Consider the following 13862-nt stretch of genomic DNA (forward strand, 5'->3'; position numbering starts at 1 on the left):
AAGACCGAGTTTCCTTCACGTTACCATCTGTTCTTTTTGGCCCAACATCCGGCCCAGCTGTTGCAGGTAGTTTTCTTTTTTGAGCCCAGATGGAGGCCTAGTACTCTCTTTTTTTTTGCGAAAACATCAGGCCCAGTCAATCGAAGCAGCAGTCCTCTTACGCCGAACGGGGCGAGAAAATAACAGGGGAAAAGGGGGAGTAAAAGAAAGATAAACATGAAGAAGCAGAGGACGATCGATGAAATGGATCCAGCAAATGTGCAAGAAGCAAGACACGAGCATTCTCTCCTGAAAGGCAGAAACACGTGAACAACTCTCTTGTGAGCTCGCGACTTCTTGTTACAGCTTGTCACGGTGTTTCTCGGTAATAAAGGGGAAAAAACAGTAGATGCTGTAGCGCATGTCAGGACAAGCACAGAGACCGGCTCCACAGGTGCTACAAAATACTACTCCATCTCCGTATTTTCCTTGTTCCCACAGCGACAGCGTACCGTACGGCATGTGCTGCTTCGTCGGCCACACGCGACGGACCACACCCACCCGACTACTAAAAAGAAAAAAATATGGTAAGAAAGTAGATATGACATACATCATTCTAATATAGAACATGTTCAAATATTTGACTGTTTGGGCACTCAAAAAAATAAAAAAACTTTCGGACCGGTAATCCCGAGCGGTATCCTCTAATCCCGAGCGGTATTCGGCGTTTTCCGAGCGGAAATCGGCGCGTTTGGACCGGAAACCACTGCATTGTGAGTATTTCTTGATTTTACATTGATTTTTAGATGTTTGTTGTGTAGCTATATTCAAAAACATGTGTTCATATTAGCTATATGGATCCATTTGTTCATGGTAGTTGGATGTTAATTTGTTCATTTTAGCTATATGTATATATGTGTTCATATTTCAAATATGTACATATATTTTCATTTGTTCATTTGTTCATTTGGACCGGAAACCACTACTATGTATTATATATATTGACAATGATGGTTTGTGAGGACTATGGTTGTGATGATTTGCATGGACTATTGTTGTGATGATCTATATGGACTATGGATGTGAATTTCTATTTTTATGGATATGAACTTATATTCTATGTATGTGTAAATGTTATATAATTGTTTGATATATACCATCAGTAATGATATTTACAAAATTACGGTGAAATGCTGCCAAAATTTTTAATTTTCCAAAGTCATACGGTGTTTACCGGTTAAAAACGACGGTTACCGGTCGGTAAACATCGATTACCGGTCGGTAAACAACGGTTACCGGTTTTTTGAATTTGAATTGTCATTTCGAGCGGTTTCTAGCGGTTTTCGGCGATTTACCGTCGGTTTACCGATACCGCTAGTTGGCGAAAATCGCTTTACCGTCGGTAAGGTGAACCCTGCTACTACCACCGCCTGCCTAGTACTTGCGCGCAAGTCGGGAACTCGGGATCTGGTACGGCGCGAGCGGTGAGCCCCCTTGGCCCTTGCCCTGACACTTCGGCCGATCTGATCCGCCACAGCCATCGCCTCACCCTGTCGCCTGTCGCCATGCGCCCATGCCGTTCACTTCAGCCCCTGTTAGAAACGCAAAAAAAATTTCGAAAGAATCTTGCTAATTTGAAGTACTAAATGAAGTCTATTTACAAAACTTTTTGCATAGATGGGTTGTAAATCGCGAGACGAATCTAATGATGCTAATTAGCAGATAATTAGTGGATAAGTAGTCTCATTAGATTCGTCTCGCAATTTATAGCCCATCCATACAAAAAGTTTTGTAAATAGATTTTATTTAGTACTTCATGCATTGTGTCGAAATATTTTTTTTTTGTGTTTACGGGTTTATGGGGTGGAAACTAAAGAGAACCTCATCCGTTGCCGTGTGCCGCACTGCCGCTACCGAAACCATGTCGTCACCGCCACGCCCCCTGGTCCTGGGCAACAGCGCCCGCCGCCCGGTATCTGCCTCCCGCCACGATGACGACACCATGGCTCCCCCTCCCTCCCAGAGTTTACGAGCCGAGCGCGGCGAGATGACCGCGCGGTTAACCACTCGGGATTTGATTTGGCTATCACTTTCTGGCGCTCGCTTCCAGTTCCAACGAAGCCCCTGATCCAGAAGCAGCTCGCGCGTGTGTCCTGTCATGCCAGAACGTGGCGCGGTCACGCGGGAAGGAGGATACCACGGACGCTGCCAGGTGGGCCCCGTGTGGCAGCGTGGTCCTCGCTACAGGGGGCTACGGCACGTACTCCGAGGTAGTAGAACCAGCAGTCCAGCACCCGTTCCAGAAAAGTTGACCTTTCCTTTTGCCCCCACTCGGCCAAATGCTTTTTTTTTTTTTGCTTTGCTGTTGGCTTTGCCTGCGGCTGTCCGGCCGGCCTTTCCGTCCCTCCTTTCTCCCTCACTAGTAGCTATACTCTACTTCGTACTAGCTAGCTTGTCCTTGTTAACCTTTTCTTTTCTTTTTCTTTTTCGTAAGTGCCTCCAAAAACAGGGAAAAGAAGTGGAGTTCCTCGTGGAAAAAGAAGCAAATCTTTGCACGAAACGAAACGGGGAAATCCGTGGTCTTTTGCGTGTTTTCGATTTGCGATCCTACATGTCACGGGGAAAGAAGAATACAACTGACAACTCAGAAATCAATCAACAATAATTCATATGAGAGGTTGCGCTAGGTTGGGACTTTAAGACTTGTATGATTATGAACAGCTGGTTGTCATTATTGTAAAATGCATAGAGCTCAACCAAGTTTATAAAAAGCAAATAAACAAACTCAATCAACCTGAAAACGTGCTCGATTCCCATTGAGACTGGGCCCATGCTGTCAATTGCTACACAAGTCGGCTAATCTCAAGTTATCCTGTCATCATACACACCACGTTTTTCGAAGATGGCATGCCATACAAAGTTTGAATAATAAAACTCTTGCAATGCATAGTATCATGATGTCTTTTCCCTTAGCAATCCAAGTCCATTTGCACGAACTATGACTATGACAATTATCTCCAAGCATGTTGAAGTTTCCAAAATTGTTTCTTGCGACCGGGATGTATCTCCATGAAGGTTATTCATCTATCTCTTCTTTAATTGCTTGCTATGTCAGCAAATGTCCTACATAACCCATAATTAATATATATGGTGCCGTCATTTGGATTAGGCTATAGGCGCCATCACCACTTTGCATCCAAATCTTTTATGCGTCCAGATCTTTTATTGGTCCAGTATTAATGCTGCGAACCTCGCCATCGTATTGTGCCATTATATATCCTTTTCACGTGCGTTCCGAGAAAAGATTTTATTCTCTAGATATTTTGCTGGTAAGTATACCTAGCCTTAAGCCTTCCATTCCTTATCTAGCGAATAAATTATTAGGTTTCTGCTAGGCTAAGCATAACAAATCGCCCTTATCATACAGGTGACATGTCATTGCTGTTTCACTAAAAAACCCAGCTCATTTTAAAAAGGCCAAAATATTATGAACAGTACTACCCTGTAGACATTTCACTACATACAGTATTTTGTTAATCCAGAAAGTTCCATCGTGCCGCAGCTCACGTGCCATGCGCCCATGCCATTCCTTCACCAAAGGCGGCAACAGTTGACAAAGGCTACAGTTTGTAAAGCTGCAAGGCGCACTTTATTCCGGTGCAAAGCTATCATGCGTAAAATTTTCCCGCTAAAGTTCGGCTGTCAGACGAACTACCACAACAGAAATCAATCCTTGTACAGGGGTGTATACAGAAAACGTCCACCAGGTAAATTTTGACGCCGCCCGCGCCGTGCGCCGCAGCTCGAAATTTACCTCGGAGGCCCCCGTTAAAATCCCCGGCGCCTCAACAACTAGAAGAACCCATCCATCAAACCAGAGGCCGCGCCACCGCGCTGTTCCGAGCCCGCTAACCGCGACGGTTAAAAACGCGTACGGCGTCGTCGCGTTCCCTCCCCCCCCCCCCCCCCCCCCCCCCATTTCATCCTTGTCCCCCTCCTCGCCATCCTCCCCCTCCCTCCTTTTACTCCGCATCGCCTCGCCTCGCGTCGCATCGCCGCCTTCTCCCGGTCTCGCTGAAGCCCTCTCGGCTGTCGCCGCGCGTCTCCGCCGCGGTCGATCCGACCCGGCCGCAGCTCGGGGGACCCCGCCGCCGCCGCATCCTCCGAGGGCCGCAGGCGGAGTCGTCGTCTTCGGCGGCGGGAATTGGATGCGCCACGGAGCGGGCGGGAGGACCTTGCTGAGTTGAACACGGCGGCGAGGGGGGCGACGCGATGCCGGGGGTGCCGTCCGCATCGGGATCGGGGATCTGGTCGCGGCGGCGGGACGAGATCACGTTCGATCGCCTCCAGAAGGTACCGTCGCGTGCGCGCTGCTCCGGTCGTAAGCTGGGTTCGATCCGGGTGATGGGGGGATCGGGGGTTGGTCGGTGCTTGTGCCCGCCGCGTAGTTTCTGGGACGGAGCTGGGTGCCCTGCTTCCGTCTGCCTTGATTGGCTGCTCTCTGCTCACCAAAAACTGCATGTGGATGGTGTTTTGGGGACTCGATTAAGGAAATTGCCTGCTGTTTTTTTTATGATCTCGAGGGTTCATTTTTGCGGTGAATTCCGGTGGCGGAGTTCAATCGGGTTACGTTTGCTACTTCTCAGATAAGCATATGTCTTATTGACTTTTTTAGCAGTTCATTTGTACTGTCTTTGCATTAATGATGTAGTGCATTGCTAGATGGTGATTGGACAACATAGCTGCACTTTTGGTTTCGTACCTGAACGTGAGGGGAAAATGCTACTATGCTAGGCTGGGATTCTCATTCTGCTCTGCGCTGTTTTGATTTAGCGACTGCTCGTTTTGAAAGATAGAGGCACTTGATTTGAGGTTTGATGAGAAAGTTAGCCTACTGGTTTAAGGTCCATCCTGATGTTTAATTTTAGTGGCCTGTAAAGCTCTGCCGTCATTCAATGATACCTAATATGTAAAATGCTGGTGAGATAAAATACAAATGGTACTGAGAATTAGAAAAACAAACTGTAGCGTCAAAGAGGAGTGCATGATTCAAAAACTTTCATCAAATAGCTATGAAACGAAAACTTCAGGTTGTGATGAATCTGTGTCATTTCAACAAAAATCATCAAGTCTTTGCTCTTTAAATCTTAGCACTTCATATTGTTTTCTTCCATTGTAGCAGGTTTTGCTGCAATTCAAATCAGTTTGGATATAGCTGGTATTGTATTCAAATAATGAAACTTGCTTTCTTTTATTCCATTTTAGCATTGTCACATGTTCCATAGTCTTCCAGGTTTGTGCCATGTTGTTTTTGGTGAACTTGCATCTGCCTTACAACTGCCTTGCTGCACAGTCACCTTGATTTGAGCATGTAAATGTTATGTTGTATTTCTCTTGATTAGCATTGAGTGATCGTTATTCTGTAGTAAGCTGTGTGTCAGGGTGTTTGTCATTGACCACATTCTACTGGATGTTATCCGCCAGTAACTTTAAAATCTGAATTGGAAAGAAACCAGAATGCCTATTTGAGTAGTCTTTTGCTTGATCTTGGCAATTGAAGTTAGGGAAATGTACCTGATAGCTTTATTGCCAAAAAAAGGTAGCTAATTGCTTTAGGCTGTGAATTGATATTTTTTTCCAGTTCTGGAATGACTTGCCTCCTCAAGCACGGCAGGAGCTCCTCAAATTGGATAAGCAAACTCTCATTGAACAAGCACGCAAGAATTTCTACTGCTCAAGGTGCAATGGGCTGCTTCTGGAAAGTTTCACACAAATAGTTATCTATGGGAAGTCACTGCAGCAAGAAGCTTCAGATATTGGTCTACTCAGCACAACAATTGAGTCAAGGATTCCACAAGGGGAACAAGACGGGGCTCAGGACCCATCAGTTCTTCCTTGGGGAGGTCTATCAACCACAAAGGATGGCGTCCTTACACTTCTTGACTGCTTTATAAAAGCGAAGTCACTACGGGTGCTTCAGAATGTAAGTGTGAATTATACTGCATGAAACTGGGCTTCTTATTTTCTATTTGTGCTCTTTTCAGTGATGATATAATTGATACATATTTTTTTAAGTTTTGTGCATTGAACCTTTGTGTTACTTTATGTGAACTTGTGAAGTAATTAGTAAATCATGATCATGGTGTTTACTCTGAAGTTTAAGTTCTAGATCAGGATAGCTTTGGTTTACCCTCTAATGGCCTAATGTATTTGGCATTTTAATTTGATCAGGTATTTGACAATGCACGAGCAAGAGAAAGGGAACGGGGAATGCTTTATCCTGATGCCTGTGGTGCAGGTGGCAGAGGATGGATTAGCCAAGGGATGATTAATTATAGGGGGCATGGTACAAGAGAAATGTGTGCTCTGCACACTGCCCACCTTTCATGTGATACACTGGTGGATTTCTGGTCAGCACTAGGTGAAGAAACTAGATCATCTCTTCTTCGGATGAAGGAGGAAGATTTCATTGAAAAACTTATGTACAGGTGAGCATAGGCATTCAAATTATGAACAAAAACAAATTAAGTCGACTAGTGAGTTTATAACAAGCTGAAGGCTTGTGCCTGCCAAATGAAAGATTTCTATAGAAGGAACCTTACTAGTACTCCCAAGCTGCTCTGAGTCGCACTGGAGATTGATGGGAAGTTGAAATATGAATTCTTGGATAATCTTTACTAAAGCATGAACAATAGTATCTGTTATTACATATAGGGTAAGAGCCTGATGGTTTTACAATATTACCGATTGGTTTTATCTTGTTCCGTGGACGTTGGAGTAACTTTTTCCTACTAGTCTGCTATCTGCTGAGATTTCTCTAGCAACAGCCAATAGATCATGTTAAGTTTTGTTAACAGTTTGGAGGAAATTTGTGAACAGATTTGATAGCAAGAGATTTTGCCGAGAGTGCCGAAGGAATGTTATCCGTGAATTCAAGGAGCTGAAGGAATTGAAGCGCATGCGAAGGGAACCACGCTGCACCAGTTGGTTCTGTGTTACAGATACTGCTTTTCAATGTGAGGTCAGGGTGCTTTCCAAAAATCCACTTCACCAATATAATTTCCATTTGGGTCCTTGGTTCCTGAAGTACATTTCCTATGAGAGTCAAATCTGACCTCTCTGATTTTCAGGTATTTGAGGATGCAGTCATAGTTGATTGGCGCCAGTGCTTATCAGAGCCAGATGGATCTTATGATCACTTTGAGTGGGCCATTGGGACAGATGAAGGAGAATCTGATATTTTTGGCTTTGAAGATGTTGGGATGAATGCACAAGTCCACAGAAATGGAATTAATCTTGATCAGTTTGAGGACTACTTCATAACTCTACGAGCTTGGAAGCTTGATGGTGACTACACAGAGCAGTGTGTAAAAGCACATGCATTGAAGGGTCAATCATGTGTGCACCACAGGCTTCTGGTGGCTGATGGCTTTGTTACAATGACAAAGGGTGAAAGTATTAGAAATTTCTTTGAGCATGCTGAAGAGGCCGAGGAAGAGGATGTACGTCACTTGCCCTTTATTGCGGTTTATATCTTTAACTCAGATAGACATAAATAGGGTGTTCGTTATTGGTGTTAAAAGATTTTTTCTGATTGATGAAAAAATGGACAGGAAGATGATGCCATGGATAGGGATGGAAATGATTTTGATGGCGATGGCTCCCATCCACAGAAGCATGCCAAGAGCCCTGAACTGGCAAGAGAATTTCTTTTGGACGCTGCTGCTGTGATATTCAAAGAACAGGTATTGACCAAAAAAGTCACTAGAATAGTTGTACTTGATGTAATGATTCAACATGAAGAAAGGAAAATGACTTCGTTTTTTAATTCCTGAAGACCTGAACCTCAGCTCACAATTAAAATGGCTTAGTTGTATATTCAAGCTCACAGCCTCCTGTTAAACCAGTTCATTAATATATATTATCCTCTGAATGTGACTGCGAAAAAAGTATTCTAACTTATCAGTTTCTATGCTTCCTGCATGAAGACTTCTATCTTGTGTATCCCATCGTATTTAGTGATGTTTAAAAACATTAATTATTTTTCTGTCAAATAGCATATTCTTTCTGGCACCCCCCTTCTTTACCTAAGGTTCACCAATGGAAGATTTTCTTTGTGATTATTACCCTGGATTGTTTCCGGATATTTTTATCTAATCATCTTACAGTATGCTTGATTGCCACTTTATTTATCTATAGTTTCTGCATTGTTTGGCTTTAAGACATGGCCTTTTCTTTCTTCCTGTAATGCTATAAGCATGTACTGTAGTCAACATCATCTAATAAGGATCTGTTAACGTTTCTTAGAAAATTTGAGCATTTATACTCCAATTTCTCCAAGTATTAAGCGTTATTATCGATTTTGTTGCAGGTTGAGAAGGCCTTCAGAGAAGGTACAGCGCAGCAGAATGCACATAGTGTTTTTGTGTCTCTTGCACTAAAACTTTTGGAAGAGCGAGTTCATATAGCATGCAAAGAAATCGTTACTTTGGAAAAACAGGTAATTAGACCTCTAGATAAAATATAGAAAAGTTTGACTAGATAATATATGTGAACGAACATCAACCGTGGGTGCTCTTATTGCAGAACAAACTTCTTGAGGAAGAGGAGAAAGAGAAGCGTGAAGAACAAGAACGCAGGATGAAGAGGAGAACAAGAGAGAGAGAAAAGAAGCTCAGGAGAAAAGAAAGGCTGAAAGAAAAGGAAAATAAAGGGAAAAGACTAGTCGAACCAAAGTCACCAGATGATGTTTCATCTTCAACTCTAAGCAACTCCTCAACGTCTACCAATGATGATTCGGCTAATACTCTTGACTCAAGAGATTCAGCTACTGAAGAGGAAGATAATGCTGAAGTTTTGGATCTGTGCTCTCCAGACAGCAGTATCGATCAATCTTCGTCTATGGAAATTAATGGAGAAAACAGCTCCCACTGCAATGCAGCGGCAGAATTTGGTCTGATGGATTGCAGTGACCTTTGCACCTCAGAGCAATCTAAATGTTCAAAACGAAGTCCAAGATTGAGAGAGGATTTTACTCAAGATCAGTCCTGTTGGTATGATGACTGCCAAGATGAATCTGGAAGGATTGGTGATTTACAGTGGCAGTCGAGGGAAAGAACAAGAAGTAGTGATAGAAGTTGCAACGCAGCATCCACTACAAATAATAGAACAAGAGATAGGCATGCATACAATTCTTGCAGCTGTGGCCATCAGGAAGACTGCGGGGTTGTGGATAATTGTTTTTTGTCTACAGCAAGATCTGGTAGGGAGATGAAGATGGCAAGGAAATCAGGAGTTGATAAGCCTAGGGCCCAGTACCGCAGATGCTATCCGTTGGACAGCTTTGTAGTTTCGAAAGGAACCCGGTATTGGCAGTACACAGAAAAATGCTATTCCAAAGCAAGTATGGGAGCCCATGGATGCTCGAAAGAAGACTAATTTAGAAAACACGGATCATGTTAACAGTATCGATACACTAAAACCTGTGGGTTGTGATACCAGTGGATGTCAAAAGCTTGGTGCAGGATGTGAATCACAGCCTCTAGCTTCTGGAAGTTCCAGAGATGTTTGTAAATCAGATCAGCCGTGTGCAATCACTGAGAGAAGTCAAGCTGCCGCTTGTGATGGTACCCTTACGTTGAATAAACGAAACTGTTACCCTGGAAATGATGAAGGTTCCAGGAATGATGAAGAGCTGATGACGAACTCTGCTGGTTCTGATAGCTCCTCTTCATGTCTGAGCGAGGGAGATAGGGATAGCAGCTCCAGCAGCATGACATCTTCGAGTGCTCAAAATCTGGAATCGTCTTCATCTGAATCAGAGGAATCCCCAGACAGAACAAAGAGCACTGAAGGCACTCCATCGTCAAGAACTACATCACGGTCATTGTTTGAGGCATGTGCAGGAAATGGTTTCATAGAATACCAACCGAAAGCCACACGCCTGGCTCACAATGATAGATTTGGATTCAACAAATCCCCTCTCCAGGATCAGCTACTGCATCACCAAAGCTTGCATGCAACTCCATATTCGCCGGCAACAGTGGGGCTTCACAACTGTTCTTTGGCTGCTCAAACAAATGGAAACTTCCATTATGCCCGGACTACCCACTTATATCCTAGTCCGCTCTTTTTCAGAGCACCTGGTAACCATTTTGTTGATTATCCAGTCCAGTACAGCAGTGTAAATCCTTACCTGGCTCCTGCCTTTAGTCATATGCCTCCAGAGCCTATCCACAAGGATGCAGCCAGCTTCAGAGCCATGCCTCCATCACTGCCTTTTCAAAATGGACCTCAGCATATTGCTGGTCATGCTTATAGAGACACGAATGTAGAGAGCTACCCTTCAAAGTTGATGGCGCCATCAGGCAAGGATCTCCGAGAAGACAAGATCAACTCGGGCCTAAAGGATCTCCCGGAAGACAAGAACAAATCACAGGACACAGACGCGTCCTTCTCCCTGTTCCAGTTCAACCTGCCAATAGCTTCGCCTGTAACACCATCATCTAAAGATGATAAGAACAGAGAGTTGGCTGCAAGGACGCCATTGGTTCAGGTTCAAGGTCAGCTTTGCTCAAGGGAGCAAGCAGATGTGAAGGAGTATAATCTGTTCTCGAAAGATAATGGTATATTTTCGTTTATGTAGATAAAGAAAACTGTGACAGACGCGCTCCTCCGTTTCTGCTACTATGGCTCTCACTACACTTCGTTAATGATTTGTATTATCCGAATGAATAAAGGATGTTCAGAATTTTCTTAGTTTCTGTCTGCATGTTCGTTTGTTCTCCTTGTGTTTATGAAAAGCTAGCGAATGGGGCGATCCATCTGCCTCTTGAATTCCAATATCTAATCCCTTGTATTTAGGGGTGGTAATGGGCCATGGCCCTAATGGCCTCTTCACAGTCCAATAAAGCCCTTAAAATTTTTAGTTCAAAAATACATATGTTTAGAGCCCGGCCCTTTTAGGGCCCGATCCTTAAATTTTCTAGTTCAAAATGTTGGGCCCTTTACCACCCCTTTGTATTGCTTGGTTCATGATTGGCTCCTTAGTCTTGCTAACTTGACAACGTGTTAGCTGGTCAGCGTTCATCCTAGATGCATCATCATTCGAGAGCCGGGTTTGGTTTGATTAAACTTTGAGAAAACCAAACTGCTACAATTATTTGCCGTTGGGGTCGCATTCCAGAGATGCCTAAACATTACTCTTCTCCTGAGTTTGGACGGAGCAGGCGTCCATCCTTAATCCATTCACGTTCACGAGACCCACCACGCATATGAAATATATCCCCGGAAGTTAATATTAAGAAAGGCCGACATATTTCTGCATTCAAGCAAGTCTGCCACAAACATATCCAAGGGAAGAAACACGGAATTTCTATTCAGCGTCGTCACGAACACTTCAAGACAGTACCTGATTTGTCAATCGAGCATCAGTATATCTGGTTTTTCTGACAGTTACCGTGTAGTAAGTGTTTACCACAATCCATGCGTAGTTACAGTGACAGGGTCTGGTCTTTTATTTGCTCCTCCACTCCGATGCATGCATGCCTGACGTAGCAGCTGATCGAACTGCCACCAAGTCAGCGACGATTCTGCAAACCTGACGAATTCAGACAACTGTAATTCTTTCCTTGTTTACATTGACAAATAAATCTCATGCTCGAAATCCCGCAGACGACAGACCAAGTGACCCACCGGGCAAGCAGCACCTAGCAACACCGAGCCCAGTCCACAGGCGGCACTCTGTTTCGTGAAGAGCAGAGGCTAGCACGGTAGATTAAAACTGTAAAAACAAGGTCATACAAGCACACAATAGTGCTACTAGATAGTACTATCCAGTGCTACCGCGTAAACACAAGAAACGTGTTGGGCTCCCATGACACTGAATTTTTCAGCATCAGTTCATCAAAAGCGGGCCGTCTTCAGAAATTTGGGGCCTTGGTGCGAAATGCAATTGGGGGCCCTAAAATTTTGTAAAAAATATTTGGTCTAATACTACTAATTAAGATTGAGCGGATCATTGTATTTTTTGTCTCTTCTTATACATTTTAGAATAACTTTCACTACTGCAAAAACAATTTGTAGGAATTTTTTTTCTAAAGGCAGTCAAAATATAACCCGCTCCTACAAAGGAAGCGGGGCTACTGTAGCACCTGACCCGCCCCTAGAAAAGAATTTTTAGGGCGGGTGACGTCATTACTCGCTCCTGAGAATAGAGCTATTTTTAGAAATGGGTGAAGCCTCCACGCGCCCCTTAACGCTTTCGAATTAATCTAATCACTAATTAAACCACTAGGGCGGGTATAATTACCAGATTATAAAACAAATAAAACATTTAAGCTATTGTTGATTAATCTAACCACTAATTAAACCTATGAGATGTTTTTATTTTTAATCTTTGAAAAGGAGCAATGATATAAGTGATTACTTACACCTTGGTTCGAGTATTTTATTATTGACTTATCAACTGATTTTTATCAAAGCACCAATAAGTTGGACGGCTAATCTTCAAAATACCTGAGTATCTGACGGACCGTGCTAAGTGCTAAGTGTCATGGACGGACAGACCTACTATACCAATATCTAGGCTTGGAGACCCCACCTATTTGGGGCCCCTGTGAGAGCGCCCAACGGGCCTCATCAAAAGTTAAGTGGATTGGTGCCACTTAGCAGGTGGAGGCGCTGCGGCCCAGCCAAATTCAGGTCGCCGCAATGGGTTGGTGCTGCCACTGGTGCTGTGTATTCACTAATCATTAGTGAAAAGAGTAGCAACTTCTCGTTCCTTCCGCTGCTACAGGTGCGAAGAGGCGAAAAGCAGGCGACAAGCTTCCGGCGCCGATTTCCTCCGTTCCCCCTCCAATCCGGTGGCCGATTTGGCGCCGGAGAGGATGGGGAACGGGGATTGAGGTTGCCGTGGTATATACTATCTACTAAGGGTAGTTTAGTTCCAATCGGTGGTGGTCGCAGGGCGGAGGCGATGCTGCTGCTGTGGAATAAGTGCCTGCAGCTCCTTCTCTGCCTCGCTGGTGAGTTCTTCGACGCCAGTGGCGAGTTGCAGTGGTCTGTACTCGATGGATTTGGAGAACTTAGTTTTCTCTCAGATCTAGTCGAGCTAGGGTTAGGTTGGATCTTTTGCCAAGCTTCTCTGGTATGGGATTTGTTGTTGGGGGCTGGATTACAGTGGTGCTTCCTGAGCGAGAGATGTACATCGAGGCTCTCTTTTGTTGGGGGTTTGACTTTGGCGATTTCTTTTCTGTTATCCTTCGTCTGCGTCGAGGTTCAAATCTCCTGTGTGCTTCTTTGGGGTCTCTGTAATTTTCTTGTCAAGAGAGGCGCTGAATCCGTTTCCTACAACATACCTGGCTGGAGGAGTTTAGATGCTTTTGCCGGTTTTGTTTTCACCGGATTTCTGTACCTCCAAGGAGTCTTCTTTTGGAGGTTTGTATCTACCGACTCGATGAAACCGGGTTGGTTTCTGCCTACCACCTGCGTTGGTGGTTCAGCTCCCCTGTTGGGTGCTCCGTCGGCCGGCGTGCTGCGAGTTCTGGCGGCCACTGGGGTGTCAGATTTCTCAAAGGCTGGCGTTGCGATGGCCATCGGCCATCTTTGGAAGCCGGGGCGTTCAGTGCCAAGAAAGCATGTCATTGATGTGCTACTCAAGACGGCGATTAAAAGTTTTGTCTCTTCGCCGGTAGGGGGATCGGCTCCAGGCCATGGATTCCGGTCGTCAGTGGCGAGGAACACCGGGAGAGGGTTACAAGGACCTGAATGTATTTTTTATTTTTATCAAGGGTGTCTTTGTATGAGCTGTAATCACCAAAACTTTGAATGAAAAACTATCCCGGTTTCTCAAAAAAAAAAAAACTAATCATTAGTGCGCCGTG

General features: G+C 44.3%; 1 pseudogene across 1 annotated transcript; it reads left to right on the top strand.

Moving 5' to 3' along the window:
- The first annotated feature begins 3958 nt into the window (after positions 1-3958).
- Positions 3959-10746, top strand: LOC120687215 (annotated as a pseudogene). Its single transcript, XR_005680657.1, has 8 exons — positions 3959-4332; positions 5621-5962; positions 6211-6467; positions 6859-7000; positions 7110-7481; positions 7593-7724; positions 8351-8479; positions 8566-10746. The product of XR_005680657.1 is annotated as an uncharacterized LOC120687215 (transcript).
- Positions 10747-13862: the final 3116 nt, after the last annotated feature.

This window comes from Panicum virgatum, chromosome 9N (assembly GCF_016808335.1).
Source record: "Panicum virgatum strain AP13 chromosome 9N, P.virgatum_v5, whole genome shotgun sequence".
In the NCBI taxonomy this organism is placed as follows: Eukaryota; Viridiplantae; Streptophyta; class Magnoliopsida; order Poales; family Poaceae; genus Panicum; species Panicum virgatum.